At 37.5% G+C, this 17,420-nt stretch overlaps 2 non-coding genes across 2 annotated transcripts; both read left to right on the top strand.

Moving 5' to 3' along the window:
• The first annotated feature begins 3,731 nt into the window (after nt 1-3,731).
• trnak-cuu (transfer RNA lysine (anticodon CUU)) lies at nt 3,732-3,805 on the top strand. Its single transcript has one exon. It is a non-coding gene; the product is annotated as a tRNA-Lys (tRNA).
• Nucleotides 3,806-13,683: 9,878 nt separating this feature from the next.
• On the top strand, nt 13,684-13,757 carry trnak-cuu (transfer RNA lysine (anticodon CUU)). The gene has a single exon. It is a non-coding gene; the product is annotated as a tRNA-Lys (tRNA).
• Nucleotides 13,758-17,420: the final 3,663 nt, after the last annotated feature.

Here is a 17,420-nt window from a genome sequence, read left to right on the forward strand (position 1 = left end):
AAACATATTTCTTGCATTCTAACATTTCTATTGTGATGGGAAGTTATTTGGAAGAAGCCCCAGCTCAGTTCGGTAGAGCATGACACTTTTAATCTCAGGGTCGTGGGTTCGAGCCCCACGTTGGGCTATGGAGATTTTAAGGTTAGGAATTCTGCACCAGCATGCAGATCAAAGTCTTATCTTAAAAGACTCCTTATTAAAGGATACTTCAGAGCAAATACATTCCATAGAGTTCACACACACCAAGCAAACATCAACGTCTGATCAGAAAATTATATATATATTGAACCCATCAATTTGTCTAGATTATCTAGCCTAACTAGAATGGAAAACTGCAAGAGATTGAATCCCTAACCAATGACAAGCGAGTGTTTGATCTTCTTGCGAAAGAATTGGACAACATGGTTCAGGCGGTTTTTGTTCACGGAACTTGTGCTGAAAACATTAAAGGAAAAACTTATTCTGTAATCTCATCATTATCTCAGACCTAGGTTGTTTTCATACAAGAAGGTTTTACTTCTCATGAAACATATTTCTTGCATTCTAACATTTCTATTGTGATGGGAAGTTATTTGGAAGAAGCGCCAGCTCAGTTCGGTAGAGCATGAGACTCTTGATCTCAGGGTCGTGGGTTCGAGCCCCACGTTGGGCTATGGAGCTTTTGAGATTCGGAATTGAGCACCAGCATGCAGATGAAAGTCTTAGCTTAAAAGACTCCTTATTAAAGGATACTTCAGAGCAAATACATTCCATAGAGTTCACACACACCAAGCAAACATCAACGTCTGATCAGAAAATTATATATATATTGAACCCATCAATTTGTCTAGATTATCTAGTTTAACTAGAATGGAAAACTGCAAGAGATTGAATCCCTAACCAATGACAAGCGTCGGTTTGATCTTCTTGCGAAATAATTGGACAACATGGTTCATGGTGTTTTTGTTCACGGAACTTGTGCTGAAAACATTAAAGGTAAAACTTATTCTGTAATCTAATCATTATCTCAGACCTAGGTTGTTTTCATACAAGAGGGTTTTACTTCTCATGAAACATATTTCTTGCATTCTAACATTTCTATTGTGATGGGAAGTTATTTGGAAGAAGCTCCAGCTCAGTTCGGTAGAACAAGACACTTTTAATCTCAGGGTCGTGGGTTCGAGCCCCACGTTGGGCTACGGAGATTTTAAGGTTAGGAATTGAGCACCAGCATGCAGATGAAAGTCTTAGCTTAAAAGACTCCTTATTAAAGGATACTTCAGAGCAAATACATTCCATAGAGTTCACACACACCAAGCAAACATCAACGTCTGATCAGAAAATTATATATATATTGAACCCATCAATTTGTCTAGATTATCTAGCTTAACTAGAATGGAAAACTGCAAGAGATTGAATCCCTAACCAATGACAAGCGTGTGTTTGATCTTGCGAAAGAATTGGACAACATGGTTCAGGCGGTTTTTGTTTACGTAACTTCTGCTCAAAAATATTAAAGGTAAAACTTATTCGGTAATCTCATCATTATCTCAGACCTAGGTTGTTTTCATACAAGAGGGTTTTACTTCTCATGAAACATATTTCTTGCATTCTAACATTTCTATTATGATGGGAAGTTATTTGGAAGAAGCGCCAGCTCAGTTCCATAGAGCATGACACTCTTAATCTCAGGGTCGTGGGTTCGAGCCCCACGTTGAGCTATGGAGATTTTAAGGTTAGGAATTGAGCACCAGCATGCAGATGAAAGTCTTAGCTTAAAAGACTCCTTATTAAAGGATACTTCAGAGCAAATACATTCCATAGAGTTCACACACACCAAGCAAACATCAACGTCTGATCAGAAAATTATATATATATTGAACCCATCAATTTGTCTAGATTATCTAGCCTAACTAGAATGGTAACTGCAAGAGATTGAATCCCTAACCAATGACAAGCGTTGGTTTGATCTTCTTGCGAAATAATTGGACAACATGGTTCAGGTTGTTTTTGTTCAGGGAACTTGTGCTCAAAAACATTAAAGGTAAAATGTATTCTGTAATCTGATCATTATCTCAGACCTAGGTTGTTTTCATACAAGAGGGTTTTACTTCTCATGAAACATATTTCTTGCATTCTAACATTTCTATTGTGATTGGAAGTTATAAGGAAGAAGGTGGCTAGCTCAGTTCGGTAGAGCATGAGACTCTTAATCTCAGGGTCGTGTGTTCGAGCCCCACGTTGGGCTAAGGAGCTTTTGAGAATCGGAATTTAGCACCAGCATGCAGATCAAAGTCTTAGCTTAAAACATCCTTATTAAAGGATACTTCAGAGCAAATACATTCCATAGAGTTCACACACACCAAGCAAACATCAACGGCTGATCAGAATATTATATATATATTAAACCCATCAATTTGTCTAGATTATATAGCTAAACTAGAATGGAAAACTGTAAGAGATTGAATCCCTAACCAATGACAAGCGTGTGTTTGATCTTCTTGCGAAAGAATTGGACAACATGGTTCAGGCGGTTTTTGTTCACGGAACTTGTGCTCAAAAATATTAAATGTAAAACTTATTCTGTAATCTCATCATTATCTCAGACCTAGGTTGTTTTCATACAAGAAGGTTTTACTTCTCATGAAACATATTTCTTGCATTCTAACATTTCTATTGTGATGGGAAGTTATTTGGAAGAAGCCCCAGCTCAGTTCGGTAGAGCATGACACTTTTAATCTCAGGGTCGTGGGTTCGAGCCCCACGTTGGGCTATGGAGATTTTAAGGTTAGGAATTCTGCACCAGCATGCAGATCAAAGTCTTATCTTAAAAGACTCCTTATTAAAGGATACTTCAGAGCAAATACATTCCATAGAGTTCACACACACCAAGCAAACATCAACGTCTGATCAGAAAATTATATATATATTGAACCCATCAATTTGTCTAGATTATCTAGCCTAACTAGAATGGAAAACTGCAAGAGATTGAATCCCTAACCAATGACAAGCGAGTGTTTGATCTTCTTGCGAAAGAATTGGACAACATGGTTCAGGCGGTTTTTGTTCACGGAACTTGTGCTGAAAACATTAAAGGAAAAACTTATTCTGTAATCTCATCATTATCTCAGACCTAGGTTGTTTTCATACAAGAAGGTTTTACTTCTCATGAAACATATTTCTTGCATTCTAACATTTCTATTGTGATGGGAAGTTATTTGGAAGAAGCGCCAGCTCAGTTCGGTAGAGCATGAGACTCTTGATCTCAGGGTCGTGGGTTTGAGCCCCACGTTGGGCTATGGAGCTTTTGAGATTCGGAATTGAGCACCAGCATGCAGATGAAAGTCTTAGCTTAAAAGACTCCTTATTAAAGGATACTTCAGAGCAAATACATTCCATAGAGTTCACACACACCAAGCAAACATCAACGTCTGATCAGAAAATTATATATATATTGAACCCATCAATTTGTCTAGATTATCTAGTTTAACTAGAATGGAAAACTGCAAGAGATTGAATCCCTAACCAATGACAAGCGTCGGTTTGATCTTCTTGCGAAATAATTGGACAACATGGTTCATGGTGTTTTTGTTCACGGAACCTGTGCTGAAAACATTAAAGGTAAAACTTATTCTGTAATCTAATCATTATCTCAGACCTAGGTTGTTTTCATACAAGAGGGTTTTACTTCTCATGAAACATATTTCTTGCATTCTAACATTTCTATGGTGATGGGAAGTTATAAGGAAGAAGCCCGGCTAGCTCAGTTCGGTAGAGCATGAGACTCTTAATCTCAGGGTCGTGGGTTCGAGCCCCACGTTGGGCTAAGGAGCTTTTGAGATTCGGAATTGAGCACCAGCATGCAGATCAAAGTCTTTTCTTAAAAGACTCCTTATTAAAGGATACTTCAGAGCAAATACATTCCATAGAGTTCACACACACCAAGCAAACATCAACGTCTGATCAGAAAATTATATATATTAAACCCATCAATTTGTCTAGATTATATAGCTAAACTAGAATGGAAAACTGCAAGAGATTGAATCCCTAACCAATGACAAGCGTGTGTTTGATCTTCTTGCGAAAGAATTGGACAACATGGTTCAGGCGGTTTTTGTTCACGGAACTTGTGCTCAAAAATATTAAATGTAAAACATATTCTGTAATCTCATCATTATCTCAGACCTAGGTTGTTTTCATACAAGAAGGTTTTACTTCTCATGAAACATATTTCTTGCATTCTAACTTTTCTATTGTGATGGGAATTTATTTGGAAGAAGCGCCAGCTCAGTTCGGTAGAGCATGACACTTTTAATCTCAGGGTCGTGGGTTCGAGCCCCACGTTGGGCCATGGAGATTTTAAGGTTAGGAATTCAGCACCAGCATGCAGATCAAAGTCTTATCTTAAAAGACTCCTTATTAAAGGATACTTCAGAGCAAATACATTCCATAGAGTTCACACACACCAAGCAAACATCAACGTCTGATCAGAAAACTATATATATATTGAACCCATCAATTTGTCTAGATTATCTAGCTTAACTAGAATGGAAAACAGCAAGAGATTGAATCCCTAACCAATGACAAGCGTGTGTTTGATCTTCTTGCGAAAGAATTGGACAACATGGTTCAGGCGGTTTTTGTTTACGTAACTTGTGCTCAAAAATATTAAAGGTAAAACTTATTCGGTAATCTCATCATTATCTCAGACCTAGGTTGTTTTCATACAAGAGGGTTTTACTTCTCATGAAACATATTTCTTGCATTCTACGTTTTCTATTATGATGGGAAGTTATTTGGAAGAAGCGCCAGCTCAGTTCGATAGAGCATGACACTCTTAATCTCAGGGTCGTGGGATCGAGCCCCACGTTGGGCTATGGAGATTTTAAGGTTAGGAATTGAGCACCAGCATGCTGATGAAAGTCTTAGCTTAAAAGACTCCTTAATAAAGGATACTTCAGAGCAAATACATTCCATAGAGTTCACACACACCAAGCAAACATCAACGTCTGATCAGAAATTTATATATATATTGAACCCATCAATTTGTCTAGATTATCTAGCTTAACTAGAATGGAAAACTGCAAGAGATTGAATCTCTAACCAATGACAAGCGTGTGTTTGATCTTGCGAAAGAATTGGACAACATGGTTCAGGCGGTTTTTGTTTACGTAACTTCTGCTCAAAAATATTAAAGGTAAAACGTATTCGGTAATCTCATCATTATCTCAGACCTAGGTTGTTTTCATACAAGAGGGTTTTACTTCTCATGAAACATATTTCTTGCATTCTAACATTTCTATTATGATGGGAAGTTATTTGGAAGAAGAGCCAGCTCAGTTCCATAGAGCATGACACTCTTAATCTCAGGGTTGTGGGTTCGAGCCCCACGTTGGGCTATGGAGATTTTAAGGTTAGGAATTGAGCACCAGCATGCAGATGAAAGTCTTGGCTTAAAAGACTCCTTATTAAAGGATACTTCAGAGCAAATACATTCCATAGAGTTCACACACACCAAGCAAACATCAACGTCTGATCAGAAAATTATATATATTAAACCCATCAATTTGTCTAGATTATATAGCTAAACTAGAATGGAAAACTGCAAGAGATTGAATCCCTAACCAATGACAAGCGTGTGTTTGATCTTCTTGCGAAAGAATTGGACAACATGGTTCAGGCGGTTTTTGTTCACGGAACTTGTGCTCAAAAATATTAAAAGTAAAACATATTCTGTAATCTCATCATTATCTCAGACCTAGGTTGTTTTCATACAAGAAGGTTTTACTTCTCATGAAACGTATTTCTTGCATTCTAACTTTTCTATTGTGATGGGAATTTATTTGGAAGAAGCGCCAGCTCAGTTCGGTAGAGCATGACACTTTTAATCTCAGGGTCGTGGGTTCGAGCCCCACGTTGGGCCATGGAGATTTTAAGGTTAGGAATTCAGCACCAGCATGCAGATCAAAGTCTTATCTTAAAAGACTCCTTATTAAAGGATACTTCAGAGCAAATACATTCCATAGAGTTCACACACACCAAGCAAACATCAACGTCTGATCAGAAAATTATATATATATTGAACCCATCAATTTGTCTAGATTATCTAGCCTAACTAGAATGGAAAACAGCAAGAGATTGAATCCCTAACCAATGACAAGCGTGTGTTTGATCTTCTTGCGAAAGAATTGGACAACATGGTTCAGGCGGTTTTTGTTTACGTAACTTGTGCTCAAAAATATTAAAGGTAAAACTTATTCGGTAATCTCATCATTATCTCAGACCTAGGTTGTTTTCATACAAGAGGGTTTTACTTCTCATGAAACATATTTCTTGCATTCTACGATTTCTATTATGATGGGAAGTTATTTGGAAGAAGCGCCAGCTCAGTTCGATAGAGCATGACACTCTTAATCTCAGGGTCGTGGGATCGAGCCCCACGTTGGGCTATGGAGATTTTAAGGTTAGGAATTGAGCACCAGCATGCTGATGAAAGTCTTAGCTTAAAAGACTCCTTAATAAAGGATACTTCAGAGCAAATACATTCCATAGAGTTCACACACACCAAGCAAACATCAACGTCTGATCAGAAATTTATATATATATTGAACCCATCAATTTGTCTAGATTATCTAGCTTAACTAGAATGGAAAACTGCAAGAGATTGAATCTCTAACCAATGACAAGCGTGTGTTTGATCTTGCGAAAGAATTGGACAACATGGTTCAGGCGGTTTTTGTTTACGTAACTTCTGCTCAAAAATATTACAGGTAAAACGTATTCGGTAATCTCATCATTATCTCAGACCTAGGTTGTTTTCATACAAGAGGGTTTTACTTCTCATGAAACATATTTCTTGCATTCTAACATTTCTATTATGATGGGAAGTTATTTGGAAGAAGCGCCAGCTCAGTTCCATAGAGCATGACACTCTTAATCTCAGGGTCGTGGGTTCGAGCCCCACGTTGAGCTATGGAGATTTTAAGGTTAGGAATTGAGCACCAGCATGCAGATGAAAGTCTTAGCTTAAAAGACACTTCAGAGCAAATACATTCCATAGAGTTCACACACACCAAGCAAACATCAACGTCTGATCAGAAAATTATATATATATTGAACCCATCAATTTGTCTAGATTATCTAGTTTAACTAGAATGGAAAACTGCAAGAGATTGAATCCCTAACCAATGACAAGCGTCGGTTTGATCTTCTTGCGAAATAATTTCACAACATGGTTCATGGTGTTTTTGTTCACGGAACTTGTGCTGAAAACATTAAAGGTAAAACTTATTCTGTAATCTAATCATTATCTCAGACCTAGGTTGTTTTCATACAAGAGGGTTTTACTTCTCATGAAACATATTTCTTGCATTCTAACATTTCTATGGTGATGGGAAGTTATAAGGAAGAAGCCCGGCTAGCTCAGTTCGGTAGAGCATGACACTCTTAATCTCAGGGTTGTGGGTTCGAGCCCCACGTTGGGCTATGGAGATTTTAAGGTTAGGAATTGAGCACCAGCATGCAGATGAAAGTCTTGGCTTAAAAGACTCCTTATTAAAGGATACTTCAGAGCAAATACATTCCATAGAGTTCACACACACCAAGCAAACATCAACGTCTGATCAGAAAATTATATATATTAAACCCATCAATTTGTCTAGATTATATAGCTAAACTAGAATGGAAAACTGCAAGAGATTGAATCCCTAACCAATGACAAGCGTGTGTTTGATCTTCTTGCGAAAGAATTGGACAACATGGTTCAGGCGGTTTTTGTTCACGGAACTTGTGCTCAAAAATATTAAATGTAAAACATATTCTGTAATCTCATCATTATCTCAGACCTAGGTTGTTTTCATACAAGAAGGTTTTACTTCTCATGAAACATATTTCTTGCATTCTAACTTTTCTATTGTGATGGGAATTTATTTGTAAGAAGCGCCAGCTCAGTTCGGTAGAGCATGACACTTTTAATCTCAGGGTCGTGGGTTCGAGCCCCACATTGGGCCATGGAGATTTTAAGGTTAGGAATTCAGCACCAGCATGCAGATCAAAGTCTTATCTTAAAAGACTCCTTATTAAAGGATACTTCAGAGCAAATACATTCCATAGAGTTCACACACACCAAGCAAACATCAACGTCTTATCAGAAAATTATATATATATTGAACCCATCAATTTGTCTAGATTATCTAGCTTAACTAGAATGGAAAACAGCAAGAGATTGAATCCCTAACCAATGACAAGCGTGTGTTTGATCTTCTTGCGAAAGAATTGGACAACATGGTTCAGGCGGTTTTTGTTTACGTAACTTGTGCTCAAAAATATTAAAGGTAAAACTTATTCGGTAATCTCATCATTATCTCAGACCTAGGTTGTTTTCATACAAGAGGGTTTTACTTCTCATGAAACATATTTCTTGCATTCTACGATTTCTATTATGATGGGAAGTTATTTGGAAGAAGCGCCAGCTCAGTTCGATAGAGCATGACACTCTTAATCTCAGGGTCGTGGGATCGAGCCCCACGTTGGGCTATGGAGATTTTAAGGTTAGGAATTGAGCACCAGCATGCTGATGAAAGTCTTAGCTTAAAAGACTCCTTAATAAAGGATACTTCAGAGCAAATACATTCCATAGAGTTCACACACACCAAGCAAACATCAACGTCTGATCAGAAATTTATATATATATTGAACCCATCAATTTGTCTAGATTATCTAGCTTAACTAGAATGGAAAACTGCAAGAGATTGAATCTCTAACCAATGACAAGCGTGTGTTTGATCTTGCGAAAGAATTGGACAACATGGTTCAGGCGGTTTTTGTTTACGTAACTTCTGCTCAAAAATATTAAAGGTAAAACGTATTCGGTAATCTCATCATTATCTCAGACCTAGGTTGTTTTCATACAAGAGGGTTTTACTTCTCATGAAACATATTTCTTGCATTCTAACATTTCTATTATGATGGGAAGTTATTTGGAAGAAGCGCCAGCTCAGTTCCATAGAGCATGACACTCTTAATCTCAGGGTCGTGGGTTCGAGCCCCACGTTGAGCTATGGAGATTTTAAGGTTAGGAATTGAGCACCAGCATGCAGATGAAAGTCTTAGCTTAAAAGACACTTCAGAGCAAATACATTCCATAGAGTTCACACACACCAAGCAAACATCAACGTCTGATCAGAAAATTATATATATATTGAACCCATCAATTTGTCTAGATTATCTAGTTTAACTAGAATGGAAAACTGCAAGAGATTGAATCCCTAACCAATGACAAGCGTCGGTTTGATCTTCTTGCGAAATAATTTCACAACATGGTTCATGGTGTTTTTGTTCACGGAACTTGTGCTGAAAACATTAAAGGTAAAACTTATTCTGTAATCTAATCATTATCTCAGACCTAGGTTGTTTTCATACAAGAGGGTTTTACTTCTCATGAAACATATTTCTTGCATTCTAACATTTCTATGGTGATGGGAAGTTATAAGGAAGAAGCCCGGCTAGCTCAGTTCGGTAGAGCATGAGATTCTTAATCTAAGGGTCGTGGGTTCGAGCCCCACGTTGGGCTACGGAGATTTTAAGGTTAGGAATTGAGCACCAGCATGCAGATGAAAGTCTTAGCTTAAAAGACTCCTTATTAAAGGATACTTCAGAGCAAATACATTCCATAGAGTTCACACACGCCAAGCAAACATCAACGTCTGATCAGAAAATTATATATATATTGAACCCATCAATTTGTCTAGATTATCTAGCCTAACTAGAATGGAAACTGCAAGAGATTGAATCCCTAACCAATGACAAGCGTTGGTTTGATCTTCTTGCGAAATAATTGGACAACATGGTTCAGGTTGTTTTTGTTCACGGAACTTGTGCTCAAAAACATTAAAGGTAAAATGTATTCTGTAATCTGATCATTATCTCAGACCTAGGTTGTTTTCATACAAGAGGGTTTTACTTCTCATGAAACATATTTCTTGCATTCTAACATTTCTATTGTGATTGGAAGTTATAAGGAAGAAGCCCGGCTAGCTCAGTTCGGTAGATCATGAGACTCTTAATCTCAGGGTCGTGGGTTCGAGCCCCACGTTGGGCTAAGGAGCTTTTGAGATTCGGAATTGAGCACCAGCATGCAGATCAAAGTCTTAGCTTAAAACACTCCTTATTAAAGGATACTTCAGAGCAAATACATTCCATAGAGTTCACACACACCAAGCAAACATCAACGTCTGATCAGAAAATTATATATATATTGAACCCATCAATTTGTCTAGATTATCTAGTTTAACTAGAATGGAAAACTGTAAGAGATTGAATCCCTAACCAATGACAAGCGTGTGTTTGATCTTCTTGCGAAAAAATTGGACAACATGGTTCAGGCGGTTTTTGTTCACGGAACTTGTGCTCAAAAATATTAAATGTAAAACTTATTCTGTAATCTCATCATTATCTCAGACCTAGGTTGTTTTCATACAAGAAGGTTTTACTTCTCATGAAACATATTTCTTGCATTCTAACATTTCTATTGTGATGGGAAGTTATTTGGAAGAAGCCCAAGCTCAGTTCGGTAGAGCATGACACTTTTAATCTCAGGGTCGTGGGTTCGAGCCCCACGTTGGGCTATGGAGATTTTAAGGTTAGGAATTCTGCACCAGCATGCAGATCAAAGTCTTATCTTAAAAGACTCCTTATTAAAGGATACTTCAGAGCAAATACATTCCATAGAGTTCACACACACCAAGCAAACATCAACGTCTGATCAGAAAATTATATATATATTGAACCCATCAATTTGTCTAGATTATCTAGCCTAACTAGAATGGAAAACTGCAAGAGATTGAATCCCTAACCAATGACAAGCGAGTGTTTGATCTTCTTGCGAAAGAATTGGACAACATGGTTCAGGCGGTTTTTGTTCATGGAACTTGTGCTGAAAACATTAAAGGAAAAACTTATTCTGTAATCTCATCATTATCTCAGACCTAGGTTGTTTTCATACAAGAAGGTTTTACTTCTCATGAAACATATTTCTTGCATTCTAACATTTCTATTGTGATGGGAAGTTATTTGGATGAAGCGCCAGCTCAGTTTGGTAGAGCATGAGACTCTTGATCTCAGGGTCGTGGGTTCGAGCCCCACGTTGGGCTATGGAGCTTTTGAGATTCGGAATTGAGCACCAGCATGCAGATCAAAGTCTTAGCTTAAAAGACTCCTTATTAAAGGATACTTCAGAGCAAATACATTCCATAGAGTTCACACACACCAAGCAAACATCAACGTCTGATCAGAAAATTATATATATATTGAACCCATCAATTTGTCTAGATTATCTAGTTTAACTAGAATGGAAAACTGCAAGAGATTGAATCCCTAACCAATGACAAGCGTCGGTTTGATCTTCTTGCGAAATAATTGGACAACATGGTTCATGGTGTTTTTGTTCACGGAACTTGTGCTGAAAACATTAAAGGTAAAACTTATTCTGTAATCTCATCATTATCTCAGACCTAGGTTGTTTTCATACAAGAGGGTTTTACTTCTCATGAAACATATTTCTTGCATTCTAACATTTCTATTATGATGGGAAGTTATTTGGAAGAAGCGCCAGCTCAGTTCGGTAGAGCATGACACTTTTAATCTCAGGGTCGTGGGTTCGAGCCCCACGTTGGGCTATGGAGATTTTAAGGTTAGGAATTCAGCACCAGCATGCAGATCAAAGTCTTATCTTAAAAGACTCCTTATTAAAGGATACTTCAGAGCAAATACATTCCATAGAGTTCACACACACCAAGCAAACATCAACGTCTGATCAGAAAATTATATATATATTGAACCCATCAATTTGTCTAGATTATCTAGCTTAACTAGAATGGAAAACAGCAAGAGATTGAATCCCTAACCAATGACAAGCGTGTGTTTGATCTTCTTGCGAAAGAATTGGACAACATGGTTCAGGCGGTTTTTGTTTACGTAACTTGTGCTCAAAAATATTAAAGGTAAAATTTATTCGGTAATCTCATCATTATCTCAGACCTAGGTTGTTTTCATACAAGAGGGTTTTACTTCTCATGAAACATATTTCTTGCATTCTACGATTTCTATTATGATGGGAAGTTATTTGGAAGAAGCGCCAGCTCAGTTCGATAGAGCATGACACTCTTAATCTCAGGGTCGTGGGATCGAGCCCCACGTTGGGCTATGGAGATTTTAAGGTTAGGAATTGAGCACCAGCATGCTGATGAAAGTCTTAGCTTAAAAGACTCCTTAATAAAGGATACTTCAGAGCAAATACATTCCATAGAGTTCACACACACCAAGCAAACATCAACGTCTGATCAGAAATTTATATATATATTGAACCCATCAATTTGTCTAGATTATCTAGCTTAACTAGAATGGAAAACTGCAAGAGATTGAATCTCTAACCAATGACAAGCGTGTGTTTGATCTTGCGAAAGAATTGGACAACATGGTTCAGGCGGTTTTTGTTTACGTAACTTCTGCTCAAAAATATTAAAGGTAAAACGTATTCGGTAATCTCATCATTATCTCAGACCTAGGTTGTTTTCATACAAGAGGGTTTTACTTCTCATGAAACATATTTCTTGCATTCTAACATTTCTATTATGATGGGAAGTTATTTGGAAGAAGCGCCAGCTCAGTTCCATAGAGCATGACACTCTTAATCTCAGGGTCGTGGGTTCGAGCCCCACGTTGAGCTATGGAGATTTTAAGGTTAGGAATTGAGCACCAGCATGCAGATGAAAGTCTTAGCTTAAAAGACACTTCAGAGCAAATACATTCCATAGAGTTCACACACACCAAGCAAACATCAACGTCTGATCAGAAAATTATATATATATTGAACCCATCAATTTGTCTAGATTATCTAGTTTAACTAGAATGGAAAACTGCAAGAGATTGAATCCCTAACCAATGACAAGCGTCGGTTTGATCTTCTTGCGAAATAATTTCACAACATGGTTCATGGTGTTTTTGTTCACGGAACTTGTGCTGAAAACATTAAAGGTAAAACTTATTCTGTAATCTAATCATTATCTCAGACCTAGGTTGTTTTCATACAAGAGGGTTTTACTTCTCATGAAACATATTTCTTGCATTCTAACATTTCTATGGTGATGGGAAGTTATAAGGAAGAAGCCCGGCTAGCTCAGTTCGGTAGAGCATGAGATTCTTAATCTAAGGGTCGTGGGTTCGAGCCCCACGTTGGGCTACGGAGATTTTAAGGTTAGGAATTGAGCACCAGCATGCAGATGAAAGTCTTAGCTTAAAAGACTCCTTATTAAAGGATACTTCAGAGCAAATACATTCCATAGAGTTCACACACGCCAAGCAAACATCAACGTCTGATCAGAAAATTATATATATATTGAACCCATCAATTTGTCTAGATTATCTAGCCTAACTAGAATGGAAACTGCAAGAGATTGAATCCCTAACCAATGACAAGCGTTGGTTTGTCATTGGACAAACCAACGCTTGCGAAATAATTGGACAACATGGTTCAGGTTGTTTTTGTTCACGGAACTTGTGCTCAAAAACATTAAAGGTAAAATGTATTCTGTAATCTGATCATTATCTCAGACCTAGGTTGTTTTCATACAAGAGGGTTTTACTTCTCATGAAACATATTTCTTGCATTCTAACATTTCTATGGTGATGGGAAGTTATAAGGAAGAAGCCCGGCTAGCTCAGTTCGGTAGAGCATGAGACTCTTACTCTCAGGGTCGTGGGTTCGAGCCCCACGTTGGGCTAAGGAGCTTTTGAGATTCGGAATTGAGCACCAGCATGCAGATAAAAGTCTTTTCTTAAAAGACTCCTTATTAAAGGATACTTCAGAGCAAATACATTCCATAGAGTTCACACACACCAAGCAAACATCAACGTCTGATCAGAAAATTATATATATTAAACCCATCAATTTGTCTAGATTATATAGCTAAACTAGAATGGAAAACTGCAAGAGATTGAATCCCTAACCAATGACAAGCGTGTGTTTGATCTTCTTGCGAAAGAATTGGACAACATGGTTCAGGTGGTTTTTGTTCACGGAACTTGTGCTCAAAAATATTAAATGTAAAACATATTCTGTAATCTCATCATTATCTCAGACCTAGGTTGTTTTCATACAAGAAGGTTTAACTTCTCATGAAACATATTTCTTGCATTCTAACATTTCTATTGTGATGGGAAGTTATTTGGAAGAAGCTCCAGCTCAGTTCGGTAGAACAAGACACTTTTAATCTCAGGGTCGTGGGTTCGAGCCCCACGTTGGCTATGGAGATTTTAAGGTTAGGAATTGAGCACCAGATCAAAGTCTTATCTTAAATTACGCCTTATTAAAGGATACTTCAGAGCAAATACATTCCATAGAGTTCACACACACCAAGCAAACATCAACGTCTGATCAGAAAATTATATATATATTGAACCCATCAATTTGTCTAGATTATCTAGTTTAACTAGAATGGAAAACTGCAAGAGATTGAATCCCTAACCAATGACAAGCGTCGGTTTGATCTTCTTGCGAAATAATTTCACAACATGGTTCATGGTGTTTTTGTTCACGGAACTTGTGCTGAAAACATTAAAGGTAAAACTTATTCTGTAATCTAATCATTATCTCAGACCTAGGTTGTTTTCATACAAGAGGGTTTTACTTCTCATGAAACATATTTCTTGCATTCTAACATTTCTATGGTGATGGGAAGTTATAAGGAAGAAGCCCGGCTAGCTCAGTTCGGTAGAGCATGAGATTCTTAATCTAAAGGTCGTGGGTTCGAGCCCCACGTTGGGCTAAGGAGCTTTTGAGATTCGGAATTGAGCACCAGCATGCAGATCAAAGTCTTAGCTTAAAACACTCCTTATTAAAGGATACTTCAGAGCAAATACATTCCATAGAGTTCACACACACCAAGCAAACATCAACGGCTGATCAGAATATTATATATATATTAAACCCATCAATTTGTCTAGATTATATAGCTAAATTAGAATGGAAAACTGTAAGAGATTGAATCCCTAACCAATGACAAGCGTGTGTTTGATCTTCTTGCGAAATAATTGGACAACATGGTTCAGGTTGTTTTTGTTCACGGAACTTTGGCTCAAAAACATTAAAGGTAAAATGTATACTGTAAACTGATCATTATCTCAGACCTAGGTTGTTTTCATACAAGAGGGTTTTACTTCTCATGAAACATATTTCTTGCATTCTAACATTTCTATTGTATTTGGAAGTGACAAGGAAGAAGCCCGGCTAGCTCAGTTCGGTAGAGCATGAGACTCTTAATCTCAGGGTCGTGGGTTCGAGCCCCACGTTAGGCTTTAGATTTTAAGGTTAGGAATTCTGCACCAGCATGCAGATCAAAGTCTTTTCTTAAAAGACTCCTTATTAAAGGATACTTCAGAGCAAATACATTCCATAGAGTTCACACACACCAAGCAAACATCAACGTCTGATCAGAAAATTATATATATATTGAACCCATCAATTTGTCTAGATTATCTAACTTAACTAGAATGGAAAACAGCAAGATAATGAATCCCTAACCAATGACAAGCTTGTGTTTGATCTTCTTGCGAAAGAATTGGACAACATGGTTCAGGCGGTTTTTGTTTACGTAACTTGTGCTCAAAAATATTAAAGGTAAAACTTATTCGGTAATCTCATTATTATCTCAGACCTAGGTTGTTTTCATACAAGAGGGTTTTACTTCTCATGAAACATATTTCTTGCATTCTAACATTTCTATTATGATGGGAAGTTATTTGGAAGAAGCGCCAGCTCAGTTCGATAGAGCATGACACTCTTAATCTCAGGGTCGTGGGTTCGAGCCCCACATTTTGCTATGGAGATTTTAAGGTTAGGAATTGAGCACCAGCATGCAGATGAAAGTCTTAGCTTAAAAGACTCCTTATTAAAGGATACTTCAGAGCAAATACATTCCATAGAGTTCACACACACCAAGCAAACATCAACGGCTGATCAGAATATTATATATATATTAAACCCATCAATTTGTCTAGATTATCTAGCCTAACTAGAATGGAAAACTGCAAGAGATTGAATCCCTAACCAATGACAAGCGTTGGTTTGGTCTTCTTGCGAAAGAATTGGACAACATGGTTCATGGTGTTTTTGTTCACGGAACTTGTGCTGAAAACATTAAAGGTAAAACTTATTCTGTAATCTCATCATTATCTCAGACCTAGGTTGTTTTCATACAAGAGGGTTTTACTTCTCATGAAACATATTTCTTGCATTCTAACATTTCTATTATGATGGGAAGTTATTTGGAAGAAGAGCCAGCTCAGTTCGGTAGAGCATGAGATCCTTAATCTAAGGGTTGTGGGTTCGAGCCCCACGTTGGGCTATGGAGATTTTAAGGTTAGGAATTGAGCACCAGCATGCAGGTCAAAGTCTTAGCTTAAAAGACTCCTTATTAAAGAATACTTCTGAGCAAATACATTCCATAGAGTTCACACACACCAAGCAAACATCAACGTCTGATCAGAAAATTATATATATATTGAACCCATCAATTTGTCTAGATTATCTAGCTTAACTAGAATGGAAAACAGCAAGAGATTGAATCCCTAACCAATGACAAGCGTGTGTTTGATCTTCTTGCGAAATAATTGGACAACATGGTTCAGGTTGTTTTTGTTCACGGAACTTTTGCTCAAAAACATTAAAGGTAAAATGTATTCTGTAAACTGATCATTATCTCAGACCTAGGTTGTTTTCATACAAGAGGGTTTTACTTCTCATGAAACATATTTCTTGCATTCTAACATTTCTATTGTATTTGGAAGTGACAAGGAAGAAGCCCGGCTAGCTCAGTTCGGTAGAGCATGAGACTCTTAATCTCAGGGTCGTGGGTTCGAGCCCCACGTTAGGCTATTGAGATTTTAAGGTTAGGAATTCTGCACCAGCATGCAGATCAAAGTCTTTTCTTAAAAGACTCCTTATTAAAGGATACTTCAGAGCAAATACATTCCATAGAGTTCACACACACCAAGCAAACATCAACGTCTGATCAGAAAATTATATATATATTGAACCCATCAATTTGTCTAGATTATCTAACTTAACTAGAATGGAAAACAGCAAGAGAATGAATCCCTAACCAATGACAAGCTTGTGTTTGATCTTCTTGCGAAAGAATTGGACAACATGGTTCAGGCGGTTTTTGTTTACGTAACTTGTGCTCAAAAATATTAAAGGTAAAACTTATTCGGTAATCTCATTATTATCTCAGACCTAGGTTGTTTTCATACAAGAGGGTTTTACTTCTCATGAAACATATTTCTTGCATTCTAACATTTCTATTATGATGGGAAGTTATTTGGAAGAAGCGCCAGCTCAGTTCGATAGAGCATGACACTCTTAATCTCAGGGTCGTGGGTTCGAG

Source organism: Platichthys flesus, chromosome 20 (genome assembly GCF_949316205.1).
Source record: "Platichthys flesus chromosome 20, fPlaFle2.1, whole genome shotgun sequence".
Taxonomy (NCBI): Eukaryota; Metazoa; Chordata; class Actinopteri; order Pleuronectiformes; family Pleuronectidae; genus Platichthys; species Platichthys flesus.